At 40.4% G+C, this 17355-nt stretch overlaps 1 long non-coding RNA gene across 1 annotated transcript in view; it reads right to left on the bottom strand.

Annotated features, from left to right (window-relative positions):
• LOC138852324 (uncharacterized) overlaps nucleotides 1-16884 on the bottom strand; it is a 107275-nt gene extending 90391 nt beyond the window's left edge. The window contains exon 1 of the long non-coding RNA XR_011391645.1: nucleotides 16660-16884. This is a non-coding gene — a long non-coding RNA (uncharacterized lncRNA). The remainder of the gene's footprint in view (nucleotides 1-16659) is intronic.
• Nucleotides 16885-17355: the final 471 nt, after the last annotated feature.

Genomic DNA, 17355 nt, shown 5'->3' with positions numbered 1-17355 from the left:
TTAGATAAAATGAGAAAAAATTGTGGGTGTTGTGGGTTGTGGGTGTTGTGGGATGTGGGTGTTGATCTTAGTTTATGGTGATTTTGGTGGTGTTTTGAGTGTATTCAGTGGTGTTTTAGTATTCAGTGGTGTATTTGGGAGTACTCAAATGGTGTTTTTGGAAGTGTTTCAGTGTTGTTTTGAAATGTTCAAAGGTGTTCAAAGGTGTTTTGAGTGTGTTCAAATGTTGTTGTTTTGAAGGTGATCAAGGGTGTTCAAGGGTGTTTTGAAGGTGTTCAAAGGTGTTTTGAGGTTATTCAAAGGTGTTTTGAGTGTGTTCAAATGATTATGAGAGTGTTTTGAATGTGTTCAAAGGTGTTTTGAAGGTGTTCAAAGGTGTTTTGAAGGTGTTGAAGGGTGTTTTGAGTGTGTTCAAGGGTGTTTGAAGGTGTTGAAGGGTGTTTTGATTGAATTCAGCGGTGTTTTAGTAGTAATCAGTGGTGTAATTGGGAGTACTCAAATAATGTTTTGGAAATGTTCAAAGGTGTTCAAAGGTGTTTTGAAGGTGTTGAAGGGCGTTTTGATTGAATTCAGCGGTGTTTTAGTAGTATTCAGAGGTGTAATTGGGAGTACTCAAATTGTGTTTTTTTGGAAGTGTTCAAAGGTGTTTTGAGTGTGTTCAAATGTTGTTTTTTTGAAGGTGATCAAGGGTGTTCAAGGGTGTTTTGAAGGTGTTCAAAGGTGTTTTGAGGTTATTCAAAGGTGTTTTGAGTGTGTTCAAGAGTGTTTTGAAGGTGTTCAAGGGTGTTTGAAGGTGTTGAAGGGTGTTTTGAAGGTGTTCAAAGGTGTTTTGAAGGTGTTGAAGGGTGTTTTTGATTGAATTCAGCGGTGTTTTAGTAGTATTCAGTGGTGTAATTGGGAGTACTCAAATAGTGTTTTGGAAATGTTCAAAGGTGTTTTTGAAGGTGTTCAAGGGTGTTTGAAGGTGTTGAAGGGTGTTTTGATTGAATTCAGCGGTGTTTTAGTAGTAATCAGTGGTGTAATTGGAAGTACTCAAATAGTGTTTTTGGAAATGTTCAAAGGTGTTCAAAGGTGTTTTGAAGGTGTTGAAGGGTGTTTTGATTGAATTCAGCGGTGTTTTAGTAGTATTCAGTGGTGTAATTGGGAGTACTCAAATAGTGTTTTTTGGAAGTGTTTCATGGTGATTTTGGTGGTGTTTTGAGTGTATTCAGTGGTGTTTTAGTATTCAGTGGTGTATTTGGGAGTACTCAAATGGTGTTTTTGGAAGTGTTTCAGTGTTGTTTGGAAATGTTCAAAGGTGTTCAAAGGTGTTTTGAGTGTGTTCAAATGTTGTTTTTTTGAAGGTGATCAAGGGTGTTCAAGGGTGTTTTGAAGGTGTTCAAAGGTGTTTTGAGGTTATTCAAAGGTGTTTTGAAGGTGTTCAAGGGTGTTTATGTGAGTATTCAAAGGTGTTTTTTGAAGGTGTACAAATGATTATGAGAGTACTTATGAAGGTGTTCAAATGATGTGCAAGAGTACTTATGAAGGTGTTCTGGGAGTATTCAGAGGTGATTTTGGGGGTGTTCGAATGATGTTTTGGAGTATTTCAGTGTTGTTTGGAAATGTATAAAGGTATTTTTGTGAGTATTCAAATGATTTAAGAGAGTGTTTTGAAGGTGTTCAAAGTAAAAGTGCGTATTTAACTTCGGAATATGTAAAATTGTGACTAGTGAATTTATCGAAAAGTGGTTATAAGTGTTGTGGTGACTTTCTGATGTACTGTGTCCCCTTATTAACTTTAATGAACTAAAAGGGTTAAAACGAGAAAAATTGGGGGTTATGAGTGAAAATTGTGAGGTGTTGGTTGGAGTGTGAGGGTTCGGGAGGGTGGGGAGGAGGTTACTTCGTGGGGGAGTGACCTGAGATGAAATAGTTAAAAAAATGTCTAGACTTGTGTTGTAAAGAAATTGTTGGATTGTTGTGGGTATTAACGAAACAAAAATGTGAAATTATTTGGATTAACCTGGGTTAAGAGTGAAAATGTTTTCCCTATGATGTAGGTACTATATCCCCTTATTAACTTGAATGAACTAAAAGGGTCGTCATGATTCAGCCTGTGTGTGTGGGGGGTCATCGCGTGACGTCACTGACCGCCGAGTAAACACATTAATGAGAGGAATACTGACGTCACACTTGTTTAGACCTGTAGTAAGAGAGAGCACCATGCCCCATAGGAGGAGTTCATTTGAATGCTTACCCCCAGAGGGGGGAATCCAAAAAACCTTGATCCAAGGAATTGGAGAATTTCGAAACCCCCATAGGGGGGAATCCAAAAACTTGGTATTATCGAGAAATTTTGGGGTGGGAGTGAAAGTGAGAGGGGTACCCAAAAATTTGATCCAAGGAGATGGAGAATTTCGAAAACCCCATAGGGGGGAATCCAAAAAAAAACTTGATCCGAGGAGATCATAAGAATTTCGAAACCCCCATAGGGGGGAATCCAAAACTTGTATTATCGAGAAATTTTGGGGTTGGGGGGGTGAAAGTGGGAGGGGGGGGAACCTTAAAAATTTGATCCAAGGAGATGGAGAATTTCGAAAAACCCCATAGGGGGGAATGCAAAAACTTGTAATATTGAGAAATTTTTGGGGTTGGGGGGTGGAAGGAGGGACAATCCAAAAAAAAAACCTTGATCCAAGGAGATGGAGAATTTCGAAAACCCATAGGGGGGATCCAAAAAATTTGATCCGAGGAGATGGAGTCTTGGTATTATCGAGAAAAATTTGAGGTGGGGGGTATGTGAAAGTGGGAGGGGGATCCGAGGAAGTGGAGACTTTGATATCGAGAAATTTTTGGGGTTGGGTGGTGAAAGTGGGAGGGGGAACCTTAAAAATTTGATCTGAGGAGATGGAGACTTTCGAAACCCCCATAGGGGGGAATCCAAAAACTTGGTAATATCGAGAAATTTTGGGATGGGGGTGAAAGTGGGAGGGGGATCCGAGGAAGTGGAGACTTTGATATTGAGAAATTGTTTGGGGATGGGGGGTGAAAGGAGGGGTACCCAAAAAACTTGATCCGAGGAATTGGAGAGCACAAGAAAATGAAATTCAAAAAAAATTCGAAAAAAATCGGAAAAAAATTCGAGGCGCGGGGGCGATCCGGACGACGCAGCAGAAGGCGCAGCAGAAGGCGCGGGCGCGGGGTCGCGAAGGGCGCGGGCGGGCGCGTGGGCGGGCGCGCGCGGGGGTCGCGAAGGGCGCGGGCGGGCGCGCGGGCGCGCGGGGCGGGGGTCGCGTAGGGCGCGGGCGGGCGCGCGGGCGGGCGCGCGCGGGGGTCGCGAAAAGGGGGGGGGTCGTGGGTGGGGGTATTGGTTGGGGGGTCAAGGGTGAGGTAGTCTCGAGGGCGAGGTCATGGTCAAAACCGGAAGTAACACCTAGGTGTGAAAAGGTGACCCTCCAGCTGCTGGTCCTAGACCGGATACACCGCTCAGTGGAAGACCCAAACCGGAAGTTCCTCGCCCAGTGGAAAAATTCACTACTTATATATTATATATATATATATATATATATATATATATATATATATATATATATATATATATATATATATATATATATATAGGTTGGTATAGGTAGTAGGTTGGTAGACAGCAACCACCCAGGGAAGTACTACCGTCCTGCCAGATGACTGTGAAACAGAAACCTGTAACTGTTTTGCATGATGGTAGGATTGCTGGTTTCTTTTTCTATCTCATAAACACGCTAGATAACAGGGATATCTTGCTACTCCTACTAACACTTTGGTCACACTTCACAGACACGCACATGCATATATATATACATACATCTAGGTTTTTCTCCTTTTTCTAAATAGTTCTTGTTCTTCTTTATTTTTTCTATTGTCCATGGGGAAGTGGAAAAGAATCTTTCCTCCGTAAGCCATGCGTGTCGTATGAGGCGACTAAAATGCCGGGAGCAATGGGCTAGTAACCCCTTCTCCTGTAGACACTTACTAAAAAAGAGAAGAAGAAAAACTTTATAAAACTGGGATGCTTAAATGTGCGTGGATGTAGTGCGAATGACAAGAAACAGATGATTGCTGATGTTATGAATGAAAAGAAGTTGGATGTCCTGGCCTTAAGCGAAACAAAGCTGAAGGGGGTAGGAGAGTTTCAGTGGGGGGAAATAAATGGGATTAAATCTGGAGTATCTGAGAGAGTTAGAGCAAAGGAAGGGGTAGCAGTAATGTTAAATGATCAGTTATGGAAGAAGAAAAGAGAATATGAATGTGTAAATTCAAGAATTATGTGGATTAAAGTAAAGGTTGGATGCGAGAAGTGGGTCATAATAAGCGTGTATGCACCTGGAGAAGAGAGGAATGCAGAGGAGAGAGAGAGATTTTGGGAGATGTTAAGTGAATGTATAGGAGCCTTTGAACCAAGTGAGAGAGTAATTGTGGTAGGGGACCTGAATGCTAAAGTAGGAGAAACTTTTAGAGAGGGTGTGGTAGGTAAGTTTGGGGTGCCAGGTGTAAATGATAATGGGAGCCCTTTGATTGAACTTTGTATAGAAAGGGGTTTAGTTATAGGTAATACATATTTTAAGAAAAAGAGGATAAATAAGTATACAAGATATGATGTAGGGCGAAATGACAGTAGTTTGTTGGATTATGTATTGGTAGATAAAAGACTGTTGAGTAGACTTCAGGATGTACATGTTTATAGAGGGGCCACAGATATATCAGATCACTTTCTAGTTGTAGCTACACTGAGATTAAAAGGTAGATGGGATACAAGGAGAATAGAAGCATCAGGGAAGAGAGAGGTGAAGGTTTATAAACTAAAAGAGGAGGCAGTTAGGGAAAGATATAAACAGCTATTGGAGGATAGATGGGCTAATGAGAGCATAGGCAATGGGGTCGAAGAGGTATGGGGTAGGTTTAAAAATGTAGTGTTAGAGTGTTCAGCAGAAGTTTGTGGTTACAGGAAAGTGGGTGCGGGAGGGAAGAGGAGCGATTGGTGGAGTGATGATGTAAAGAGAGTAGTAAGGGAGAAAAAGTTAGCATATGAGAAGTTGTAATAAAGTTGGTAGAATTACCGACAATATGTAAAGTAAGAGGACACAAGTGCAACTAATGTGACATTTATTGTGGCAATGTTTCGCTCTCCAGGAGCTTTATCAAGCCATTACAAACAATACATGGACACAGAGGGTATATAAAGGCTCAGAGTGAGGTGAATACTAGTGAGGTACCATTTCGATGTTCACTAGTGGTAATAGTAGTGGTAGTGACAAAAGTAATACAATATGGTAGAGCAATTAATTCGTACATGAGTAAAAGGATATAAAAGCTATTACTTGGGTAACATAAAAATAGGTTGGACAAATATAAACTGGAAAGAGGCAGCTTGTTTCAGTGTTCACTCTCTGTGCTTTGTGTAGTATAACAGGAGAGACTATGTGATGGCAGGGTTTACTGTTTTCAGGAGGATTCTTGCTAAGACTTCGGAGATGGTGAAGCTGCCGTTGTTTTGTTTAATTGTATTCGAAACAGCGATCAGTGCTGATTCAAGGCACTTGCGTGTGCGGAAATTAGTTTCTTTTATCACTAATTGGGCGTCTCTGAATTTCATAAGATGATTGGTGGAATTTCGGTGTTGTACACAGGCGTTGTTTAAGTTGTCGTTCCTACATGCATATATGTGTTCATTGAGGCGGGTGTCGAGGTTTCTTGCTGTTTCACCTACGTAGATCTTGTCACAGCCTCCACATCGTCCCTTCAAGCGTCACTTGGTTACGTTACGTGGACGATGTCCTCGTAATAACTCCAAAACGTTTTGATGTACGGGATCTTCAGGCAAGGCTCAACGCAGTTGAACCAGCGATTCAGTTTACACTAGAAGAAGAGTCCAATGACAAGCTATCTTTCCTCGACGTCCTCATTCACAAAGTAGACAACAACCTAAGATTTCAAGTTTATCGGAAACCCACCAATAAAAATGATCTCACACACTTCTATTCCAGTCAAGATACCAAGACCAAAAGAGGCATCATCATCGGGTTTTTCCTAAGAGCATACCGAATTTGTAGTCCTGAGTTTCTTGACGAGGAATGTACTTACATTCACCAAACATTCACTGAGTTACATTTTCCTTCTTTTTTCATCAAAGACTGCAAGAAAAGAGCTCTTCAGATCATCAATTCACCACGCATCAACACCGCTCCCAACAAAGTTATAATTCTTCCCAACAGCCAGGTTGCACTAAACGTCTCAAAAGTACTTTCACAAGCTAACACCAGAGTCGCCATCGCTTCTACCACTTCAATAAAGGATCTAACCAGGACAAAACCCAAGCACCACGAACCAGTCAATGCAGGAGTTTACACTATACCCTGTGGAGGCTGTGACAAGATCTACGTAGGTGAAACAGCAAGAAACCTCGACACCCGCCTCAATGAACACATATACGCATGTAGGAACGACAACTTAAACAACGCCTGTGTACAACACCGAAATTCCACCAATCATCTTATGAAATTCAGAGACGCCCAATTAGTGATCAAAGAAACTAATTTCCGCACACGCAAGTGCCTTGAATCAGCACTGATCGCTGTTTCGAATACAATTAAACAAAACAACGGCAGCTTCACCATCTCCGAAGTCTTAGCAAGAATCCTCCTGAAAACAGTAAACCCTGCCATCACATAGTCTCTCCTGTTATACTACACAAAGCACAGAGAGTGAACACTGAAACAAGCTGCCTCTTTCCAGTTTATATTTGTCCAACCTATTTTAATGTTACCCAAGTAATAGCTTTTATATCCTTTTACTCATGTACGAATTAATTGCTCTACCATATTGTATTACTTTTGTCACTACCACTACTACTACCACTAGTGAACATCGAAATGGTACCTCACTAGTATTCACCTCACTCTGAGCCTTTATATACCCTCCGTGTCCATGTATTGTTTGTAATGGCTTGATAAAGCTCCTGGAGAGCGAAACGTTGCCACAATAAATGTCACATTAGTTGCACTTGTGTCCTTTTACTTTACATATGAGAAGTTTTTACAAAGTAGAAGTGATGCAAGGAGGGAAGAGTATATGGAGGAAAAGAGAGAGGTTAAGAGAGTGGTGAAGCAATGTAAAAAGAGAGCAAATGAGAGAGTGGGTGAGATGTTATCAACAAATTTTGTTGAAAATAAGAAAAAGTTTTGGAGTGAGATTAACAAGTTAAGAAAGCCTAGAGAACAAATGGATTTGTCAGTTAAAAATAGGAGAGGAGAGTTATTAAATGGAGAGTTAAAGGTATTGGGAAGATGGAGGCAATATTTTGAGGAATTGTTAAATGTTGATGAAGATAGGGAAGCTGTGATTTCGTGTATAGGGCAAGGAGGAATAACATCTTGTAGGAGTGAGGAAGAGCCAGTTGTGAGTGTGGGGGAAGTTCGTGAGGCAGTAGGTAAAATGAAAGGGGGTAAGGCAGCCGGGATTGATGGGATAAAGATAGAAATGTTAAAAGCAGGTGGGGATATAGTTTTGGAGTGGTTGGTGCAATTATTTAATAAATGTATGGAAGAGGGTAAGGTACCTAGGGATTGGCAGAGAGCATGCATAGTTCCTTTGTATAAAGGCAAAGGGGATAAAAGAGAGTGCAAAAATTATAGGGGGATAAGTCTGCTGAGTATACCTGGTAAAGTGTATGGTAGAGTTATTATTGAAAGAATTAAGAGTAAGACGGAGAATAGGATAGCAGATGAACAAGGAGGCTTTAGGAAAGGTAGGGGGTGTGTGGACCAGGTGTTTACAGTGAAACATATAAGTGAACAGTATTTAGATAAGGCTAAAGAGGTCTTTGTGGCATTTATGGATTTGGAAAAGGCGTATGACAGGGTGGATAGGGGGGCAATGTGGCAGATGTTGCAAGTGTATGGTGTAGGAGGTAGGTTACTGAAAGCAGTGAAGAGTTTTTACGAGGATAGTGAGGCTCAAGTTAGAGTATGTAGGAAAGAGGGAAATTATTTCCCAGTAAAAGTAGGCCTTAGACAAGGATGTGTGATGTCACCGTGGTTGTTTAATATATTTATAGATGGGGTTGTAAGAGAAGTAAATGCGAGGGTCTTGACAAGAGGCGTGGAGTTAAAAGATAAAGAATCACACACAAAGTGGGAGTTGTCACAGCTGCTCTTTGCTGATGACACTGTGCTCTTGGGAGATTCTGAAGAGAAGTTGCAGAGATTGGTGGATGAATTTGGTAGGGTGTGCAAAAGAAGAAAATTAAAGGTGAATACAGGAAAGAGTAAGGTTATGAGGATAACAAAAAGATTAGGTGATGAAAGATTGAATATCAGATTGGAGGGAGAGAGTATGGAGGAGGTGAATGTATTCAGATATTTGGGAGTGGACGTGTCAGCGGATGGGTCTATGAAAGATGAGGTGAATCATAGAATTGATGAGGGAAAAAGAGTGAGTGGTGCACTTAGGAGTCTGTGGAGACAAAGAACTTTGTCCTTGGAGGCAAAGAGGGGAATGTATGAGAGTAAAGTTTTACCAACGCTCTTATATGGGTGTGAAGCATGGGTGATGAATGTTGCAGCGAGGAGAAGGCTGGAGGCAGTGGAGATGTCATGTCTGAGGGCAATGTGTGGTGTGAATATAATGCAGAGAATTCGTAGTTTGGAAGTTAGGAGGAGGTGCGGGATTACCAAAACTGTTGTCCAGAGGGCTGAGGAAGGGTTGTTGAGGTGGTTCGGACATGTAGAGAGAATGGAGCGAAACAGAATGACTTCAAGAGTGTATCAGTCTGTAGTGGAAGGAAGGCGGGGTAGGGGTCGGCCTAGGAAAGGTTGGAGAGAGGGGGTAAAGGAGGTTTTGTGTGCGAGGGGCTTGGACTTCCAGCAGGTATGCATGAGCGTGTTTGATAGGAGTGAATGGAGACAAATGGTTTTTAATACTTGACGTGCTGTTGGAGTGTGAGCAAGGTAACATTTATGAGGGGGTTCAGGGAAACCGGCGGGCCGGACTTGAGTCCTGGAGATGGGAAGTACAGTGCCTGCACTCTGAAGGAGGGGTGTTAATGTTGCAGTTTAAAAACTGTAGTGTAAAGCACCCTTCTGGCAAGACAGTGATGGAGTGAATGACGGTGAAAGTTTTTCTTTTTCGTGCCACCCTGCCTTGGTGAGAATCGGCCAGTGTGATAATAAAATAAAATAAAAAAAAATATATATATATATATGTGTATATATATATATATATATATATATATGTATATATAATATATATATATATATATATATATATATATATATATATATATATGTATATGTATATATATATATATATATATATGTATTATATATATATATATATATATATATATATATATATATATATATATATATATATATATATATATATATATACCTATATATATATATGTCGTGCCGAATAGGCAGAACTTGCGATCTTGGCTTAAATAGCAACGTTTATCTTGCCATATAGGACAAGTGAAAATTTGTGTATGCAATAATTTCGCCAAAATCATTCTGAACCTAACGAAAAAAATATATTTCACTGTGTTTGTTTAGTAATAAATTATTGTAAACAAATCTAAAATATATTTAGTTGGGTTAGGCTAAAATAAATTGTTCTTGTTATAATAAGGTTAGGTAAGATTTCTAAGTTCCTTTTGGTGCGAAATTATAAATTTTTACATAAACATTAATGAAAAAAATATATCTTTAAACGTATAAGTGAAAATTTTAGAAAGGACTTAATTTTAAATGAGTTCTTGCTAATTGACCAGTTTTACATATTCGGCACGACATATATATATATATATATATATATATATATATATATATATATATATATATATATATATATATATATATATATATATATATATATATTTATATATATATATTTATTATCACACTGGCCGATTCCCACCAAGGCAGGGTGGCCCGAAAAAGAAAAACTTTCACCATCATTCACTCCATCACAGTCTTGCCAGAAGGGTGCTTTACACTACAGTTTTTAAACTGCAACATTAACACCCCTCCTTCAGAGTGCAGGCACTGTACTTCCCATCTCCAGGACTCAAGTCCGGCCTGCCGGTTTCCCTGAACCCCTTCATAAATGTTACTTTGCTCATACTCCAACAGCACGTCAAGTATTAAAAACCATTTGTCTCCATTCACTCCTATCAAACACGCTCACGCATGCCTGCTGGAAGTCCAAGCCCCTCGCACACAAAACCTCCTTTACCCCCTCCCTCCAACCTTTCCTAGGCCGACCCCTACCCCGCCTTCCTTCCACTACAGACTGATACACTCTTGAAGTCATTCTGTTTCGCTCCATTCTCTCTACATGTCCGAACCACCTCAATAACACTTCCTCATCCCTCTGCACAACGGTTTTGGTAATCCCGCACCTCCTCCTAACTTCCAAACTACGAATTCTCTGCATTATATTCACACCACACATTGCCCTCAGACATGACATCTCCACTGTCTCCAGCCTTCTCCTCGCTGCAGCATTCATCACCCATGCTTCACACCCATATAAGAGCGTTGGTAAAACTATACTCTTATACATTCCCCTCTTTGCCTCCAAGGACAAAGTTCTTTGTCTCCACAGACTCCTAAGTGCACCACTCACCCTTTTCCCCTCATCAATTCTATGATTCACATCATCTTTCATAGACCCATCCGCTGACACGTTCACTCCCAAATATCTGAATACATTCACCTCCTCCATACTCTCTCCCTCCAATCTGATACCCAATCTTTCATCACCTAATCTTTTTGTTATCCTCATAACCTTACTCTTTCCTGTATTCACTTTTAATTTTCTTCTTTTGCACACCCTACCAAATTCATCCACCAATCTCTGCAACTTCTCTTCAGAATCTCCCAAGAGCACAGTGTCATCAGCAAAGAGCAATTGTGACAACTCCCACTTTATGTGTGATTCTTTATCTTTTAACTCCACGCCTCTTGCCAAGACCCTCGCATTTACTTCTCTTACAACCCCATCTATAAATATATTAAACAACCACGGTGACATCACACATCCTTGTCTAAGGCCTACTTTTACTGGGAAATAATTTCCCTCTTTCCTACATACTCTAACTTGAGCCTCACTATCCTCGTAAAATCTCTTCACTGCTTTCAGTAACCTACCTCCTACACCATACACCTGCAACATCTGCCACATTGCCCCCCTATCCACCCTGTCATACGCCTTTTCCAAATCCATGAATGCCACAAAGACCTCTTTACCCTTATCTAAATACTGTTCACTTATATGTTTCACTGTAAACACCTGGTCCACACACCCCCTACCTTGCCTAAAGCCTCCTTGTTCATCTGCTATCCTATTCTCCGTCTTACTCTTAATTCTTTCAATAATAACTCTACCATACACTTTACCAGGTATACTCAACAGACTTATCCCCCTATAATTTTTGCACTCTCTTTTATCCCCTTTGCCTTTATACAAAGGAACTATGTATAAATTTATATATTTATATATATATATATATATATATATATATATATATATATATATATATATATATATATATATATTTAGGAAAGAGGGAAATTTTTTCCCAGTAAAGGTAGGCCTTAGACAAGGATGTGTGATGTCACCGTGGTTGTTTAATATATTTATAGATGGGGTTGTAAGAGAAGTAAATGCGAGGGTCTTGGCAAGAGGTGTGGAGTTAAAAGATAAAGAATCACACACAAAGTGGGAGTTGTCACAGCTGCTCTTTGCTGATGACACTGTGCTCTTGGGAGATTCTGAAGAGAAGTTGCAGAGATTGGTGGATGAATTTGGTAGGGTGTGCAAAAGAAGAAAATTAAAGGTGAATACAGGAAAGAGTAAGGTTATGAGGATAACAAAAAGATTAGGTGATGAAAGATTGAATATCAGATTGGAGGGAGAGAGTATGGAGGAGGTGAATGTATTCAGATATTTGGGAGTGGACGTGTCAGCGGATGGGTCTATGAAAGATGAGGTGAATCATAGAATTGATGAGGGGAAAAGAGTGAGTGGTGCACTTAGGAGTCTGTGGAGACAAAGAACTTTGTCCTTGGAGGCAAAGAGGGAAATGTATGAGAGTATAGTTTTACCAACGCTCTTATATGGGTGTGAAGCATGGGTGATGAATGTTGCAGCGAGGAGAAGGCTGGAGGCAGTGGAGATGTCATGTCTGAGGGCAATGTGTGGTGTGAATATAATGCAGAGAATTCGTAGTTTGGAAGTTAGGAGGAGGTGCGGGATTACCAAAACTGTTGTCCAGAGGGCTGAGGAAGGGTTGTTGAGGTGGTTCGGACATGTAGAGAGAATGGAGCGAAACAGAATGACTTCAAGAGTGTATCAGTCTGTAGTGGAAGGAAGGCGGGGTAGGGGTCGGCCTAGGAAAGGTTGGAGAGAGGGGGTAAAGGAGGTTTTGTGTGCGAGGGGCTTGGACTTCCAGCAGGCATGTGTGAGCGTGTTTGATAGGAGTGAATGAAGACAAATGGTTTTTAATACTTGACGTGCTGTTGGAGTATGAGCAAAGTAACATTTATGAAGGGGTTCAGGGAAACCGGCAGGCCGGACTTGAGTCCTGGAGATGGGAAGTACAGTGCCTGCACTCTGAAGGAGGGGTGTTAATGTTGCAGTTTAAAAACTGTAGTGTAAAGCACCCTTCTGGCATGACAGTGATGGAGTGAATGATGGTGAAAGTTTTTCTTTTTCGGGCCACCCTGCCTTGGTGGGAATCGGCCAGTGTGATAATAATAATAATAATATATATATATATATATACATATATATTTATATATATATATATATATATATATATATATATATATATATGTCGTGCCGAATAGGCAGAACTTGCGATCTTGGCTTAAATAGCAACGCTCATCTTGCCATATAGGACAAGTGAAAATCTGTGTATGCAATAATTTCGCCAAAATCATTCTGAACCTAACGAGAAAAGTGTATTTCACTGTGTTTGTTTAGTATTAAATTATTGTAAACAAATCTAAAATATATTTAGTTGGGTTAGGCTAAAATAAATTGTTCTTGTTATAATAAGGTTAGGTAAGTTTTCTAAGATTCTTTTGGTGCAAAATTAAAATTTTTTACATTAACAGTAATGAAAAAAATGTATCTTTAAACGTATAAGAGAAAATTTTAGAAAGGACTTAATTTTAAATGAGTTCTTGCTAATTGACCAGTTTTACGTATTCGGCACGACATATATATATATATATATATATATATATATATATATATATATATATATATATATATATATATATATATATATATATATATAGTATATGCGTATCTGCAGTTCTGAGTATTTTGACGATGAAATCAACAAGATATTTAACTTAGCCATAAAACTGGGATATCTCAGGGATTTCATTGAGAAGGCCCTACTGTCAGCTAGGAAGACTTTCTTCAGGACTGAACCTAAGGAAACGCCTGACAGGGAAAATGTATTGATCTTCCCATAAAATGGCAATTTGGTCAGCTTGCGGGAGGCACTAAAGAAACTCAATATAAATCTGTCTTTCAGAAACACGGGGATAATGAAACAGAGATTGATTAAAAACACACCACCTAATAATATCGGTGGTGTCTACAAGGTCCCATGCACCCTTCGCCCACTCTCATACATTGGTCAGACAGGTAAACCTCTGGAAATCAGATTATCCCAACACCAGCACTCAATCAGGACAGTCCAGGTGTCAAATGCGATCTTTAACCGTGTCATCTCTTATAATCACCCACTGGGATGGGCTGCCGCCCAGATAATTATACCCAACTGTTCCATCATGGAAAGAAATATCATAGAGTCTTCCCTCCTGAAACATGCTAGGAATGCCAGCTCCTGCACCCAACATCTTGCTCCTGGGGGATTTCAACTTAAAGCACCTAAAATGGAGGAATATAGCAAATAATATTGTTGCAGTAATAACACCAGGAGGCAGCTCTGATGAAAACTCACACTCACACGAGCTTTTAAATCTCTGCACAAAATTCAATTTAAACCAGCAAATAATAGAGCCTATTAGACTGGAGAATACACTATACCTCATTTTCACTAACAATGATGATCTGATATGAAATGTCACCAAATCAAAAACAATATACTCAGATCACAACATAATTAAGGTTCAGACATGTATGCGTGGAGCCCCAGACCGACATAATGAGATTAGTCACGAGGGAGCATTCACGAAATTCAACTTCAATAACAAAAACATAAAGTGGGACCAAGTAAACCAAGTCCTAACCGATATAAGCTGGGAAGATATACTAAGTAACACAGACCCCAACTTATGCCTAGAACAGATTAACTTGGTGGCACTCGATGTATGCACAAGGCTTATTCCTCTAAGAAAAAGGAGGAGTAGATGTAAAATAGAAAGAAACAGGAGCTCCCTTTACAGGCGACGATAAAGAATAACAGAGCGGCTAAAAGAGGTCAATATATCTGAAATGTGTAGGAAGACACTGGCCAGAGAAATAACAAGCATCGAACTTAAGCTAAAGGAATCTTATAGGAGTCAGGAATCGCGGGAAGAACTAAAAGCCATAAATGAAATGGAAAGAAACCCAAAGTATTTCTTCTCCTATGCCAAATCAAAGTCGAGAACAACGTCCAGTATTGGGCCCCTACTTAAACAAGATGGGTCCTACACAGATGACAGCAAGGAAATGAGTGAGCTACTCAAGTCCCAATATGACTCAGTTTTTAGCAAGCCGCTAACCAGACTGAGAGTCGAAGATCAAAATTAATTTTTTATGAGAGAGGCACAGAATTTGGTTAACACAAGCCTGTCCGATGTTATCCTGACGCCAAATGACTTCGAACAGGCGATAAATGACATGCCCATGCACTCTGCCCCAGGGCCAGACTCATGGAACTCCGTGTTCATCAAGAACTGCAAGAAGCCCCTATCACGAGCCTTTTTCATCCTATGGAGAGGGAGCATGGACACGGGGGTCGTCCCACAGTTACTAAAAACAACAGACATAGCCCCACTCCAAAAAGGGGCAGTAAAGCAACAGCAAAGAACTACAGACCAATAGCACTAACATCCCATATCATAAAAATCTTTGAAAGGGTCCTAAGAAGCAAGATCACCACCCATCTAGAAACCCATCAGTTACACAACCCAGGGCAACATGGGTTTAGAACAGGTCGCTCCTGTCTGTCTCAACTATTGGATCACTACGACAAGGTCCTAGATGCACTAGAAGACAAAAAGAATGCAGATGTAATATATACAGACTTTGCAAAAGCCTTCGACAAGTGTGACCATGGCGTAATAGCGCACAAAATGCGTGCTAAAGGAATAACAGGAAAAGTCGGTCGATGGATCTATAATTTCCTCACTAACATAACACAGAGAGTAATCGTCAACAGAGTAAAGTCCGAGGCAGCTACGGTGAAAAGCTCTGTTCCACAAGGCACAGTACTCGCTCCCATCTTGTTCCTCATCCTCATATCCGACATAGACAAGGATGTCAGCCACAGGACCGTGTCTTCTTTTGCAGATGACACCAGAATCTGCATGACAGTGTCTTCCATTGCAGACACTGCAAGGCTCCAGGCGGACATCAACCAAATCTTTCAGTGGGCTGCAGAAAACAATATGAAGTTCAACAACGAGAAATTTCAATTACTCTGATATGGTAAACACGAGGAAATTAAATCTTCATCAGAGTACAAAACAAATTCTGGCCACAAAATAGAGCGAAACACCAACGTCAAAGACCTGGGAGTGATCATGTCGGAGGATCTCACCTTCAAGGACCCTAACATTGTATCAATCGCATCTGCTAAAAAAATGACAGGATGGATAATGAGAACCTTCAAAACTAGGGATGCCAAGCCCATGATGACACTCTTCAGGTCACTTGTTCTATGCTGAGCATTTCGGGCAAATTAGGTCCTTGTCCCAGGATGTGACCCACACCAGTCGATTAACTCCTAGGTACCCATTTTACTGATGGGTGAACATAGACAACCGGTATAAAGAATCACGCCCAATGTTTCTATCCGCACTGGGAATCGAACGCAGACCCTCGCCGTGTGATTCTTTTGATTCGCAAGGAGAAACTTGAACTACCGACGATGCCAAGATCCATGACGGTGATAACACAACCTTCAGGTTTCAGCGTCACTTTTCGCTTCCCCCCCCCCCCCGCTCTTTGATTCTAGCAAAGAAATCAAACCTTGCTTAGGAACATGGGCTAGTGTGGGAGAATGGGCTGACTTAGGAGTATGGGTTGTCTTAGAAGAATGAGGTAATTATGTGATTGAAAAAACACATTTTCTCTATAAAAGAAAAGTTAATGAATAGAAATTTCAGCGGATTCAGACATACGACAATTCAGATGCACTGGATGTTTTATTACCGCAACGCTTCTCCCATACAGGGACTTTATATAGTCCACACTAGCATCTTTCACACACAGGGAATTTAGCCTCTTAATTAGCGAAACGTTGTGGTTATTAAAAACATACACTGCATCTAGGTATTATTTAAGCCCCCTCGTCGGTGTTTACTGTACCTTACCATTCCGGTTCCAGTCTTAATCAGGAGAGAGACTGGTGTGGATAGTCCCTGGGGAGGGGGACTACAATTAACATACCTTGTACGAGGCAACGTTGCATGGGCAACAGATATCTTCTTCCATCAGGACGTCACACAAAACATCTCCTGAAGGGTTCTGGAGAGTGTAGTGGTATCGCGTACCTTCTATCGTCCCTAGGAGCACATCAGGCAAGATGCTCACAGTCAGAGACTGCGGGAAGTGATGGCGTTATCAGTTAATTTCTCTATGATAACGTTGTAAACATATTAATTATTTATTAACATTTTTGCTGTAATAAGCTGAAATTACCTCGCACATTAGGAAAATAGGATTATTTTATAGATTTTTAATGACAATTGAATTAGTTGACCCATTATAGCTATGCAAATTCTTTATAGTTATGTAAATACTTTATAGCTACGTAAACTCATTTAAAGAGATGATACATCAATAAGCATCAGTGTAAATATTTGCCTCGGACACTGACACATGACACTGCTCAGTTGACACAAGACACACGAGTACAAGAAGTACATAAGACGTAATGACTGTAGCAGTGAGTGTGGTACTGACTGTAGCAGTGAGTGTGGTACTGACTGTAGCAGTGAGTGTGGTACTGACTGTAGCAGTGAGTATAAGGTACTGATTGTAGCAGTATGTGTGATACTGTGGCAGTGAGTGTGGTACTGACTGTAGCAGTGAGTATGTGGTACTGATTGTAGCAGTATGTGTGATACTGTAGCAATGAGTGTG

This window comes from Cherax quadricarinatus, chromosome 6 (assembly GCF_038502225.1).
Source record: "Cherax quadricarinatus isolate ZL_2023a chromosome 6, ASM3850222v1, whole genome shotgun sequence".
Lineage (NCBI taxonomy): Eukaryota > Metazoa > Arthropoda > Malacostraca > Decapoda > Parastacidae > Cherax > Cherax quadricarinatus.
This window is presented reverse-complemented; position numbering and strand designations above follow the sequence as displayed.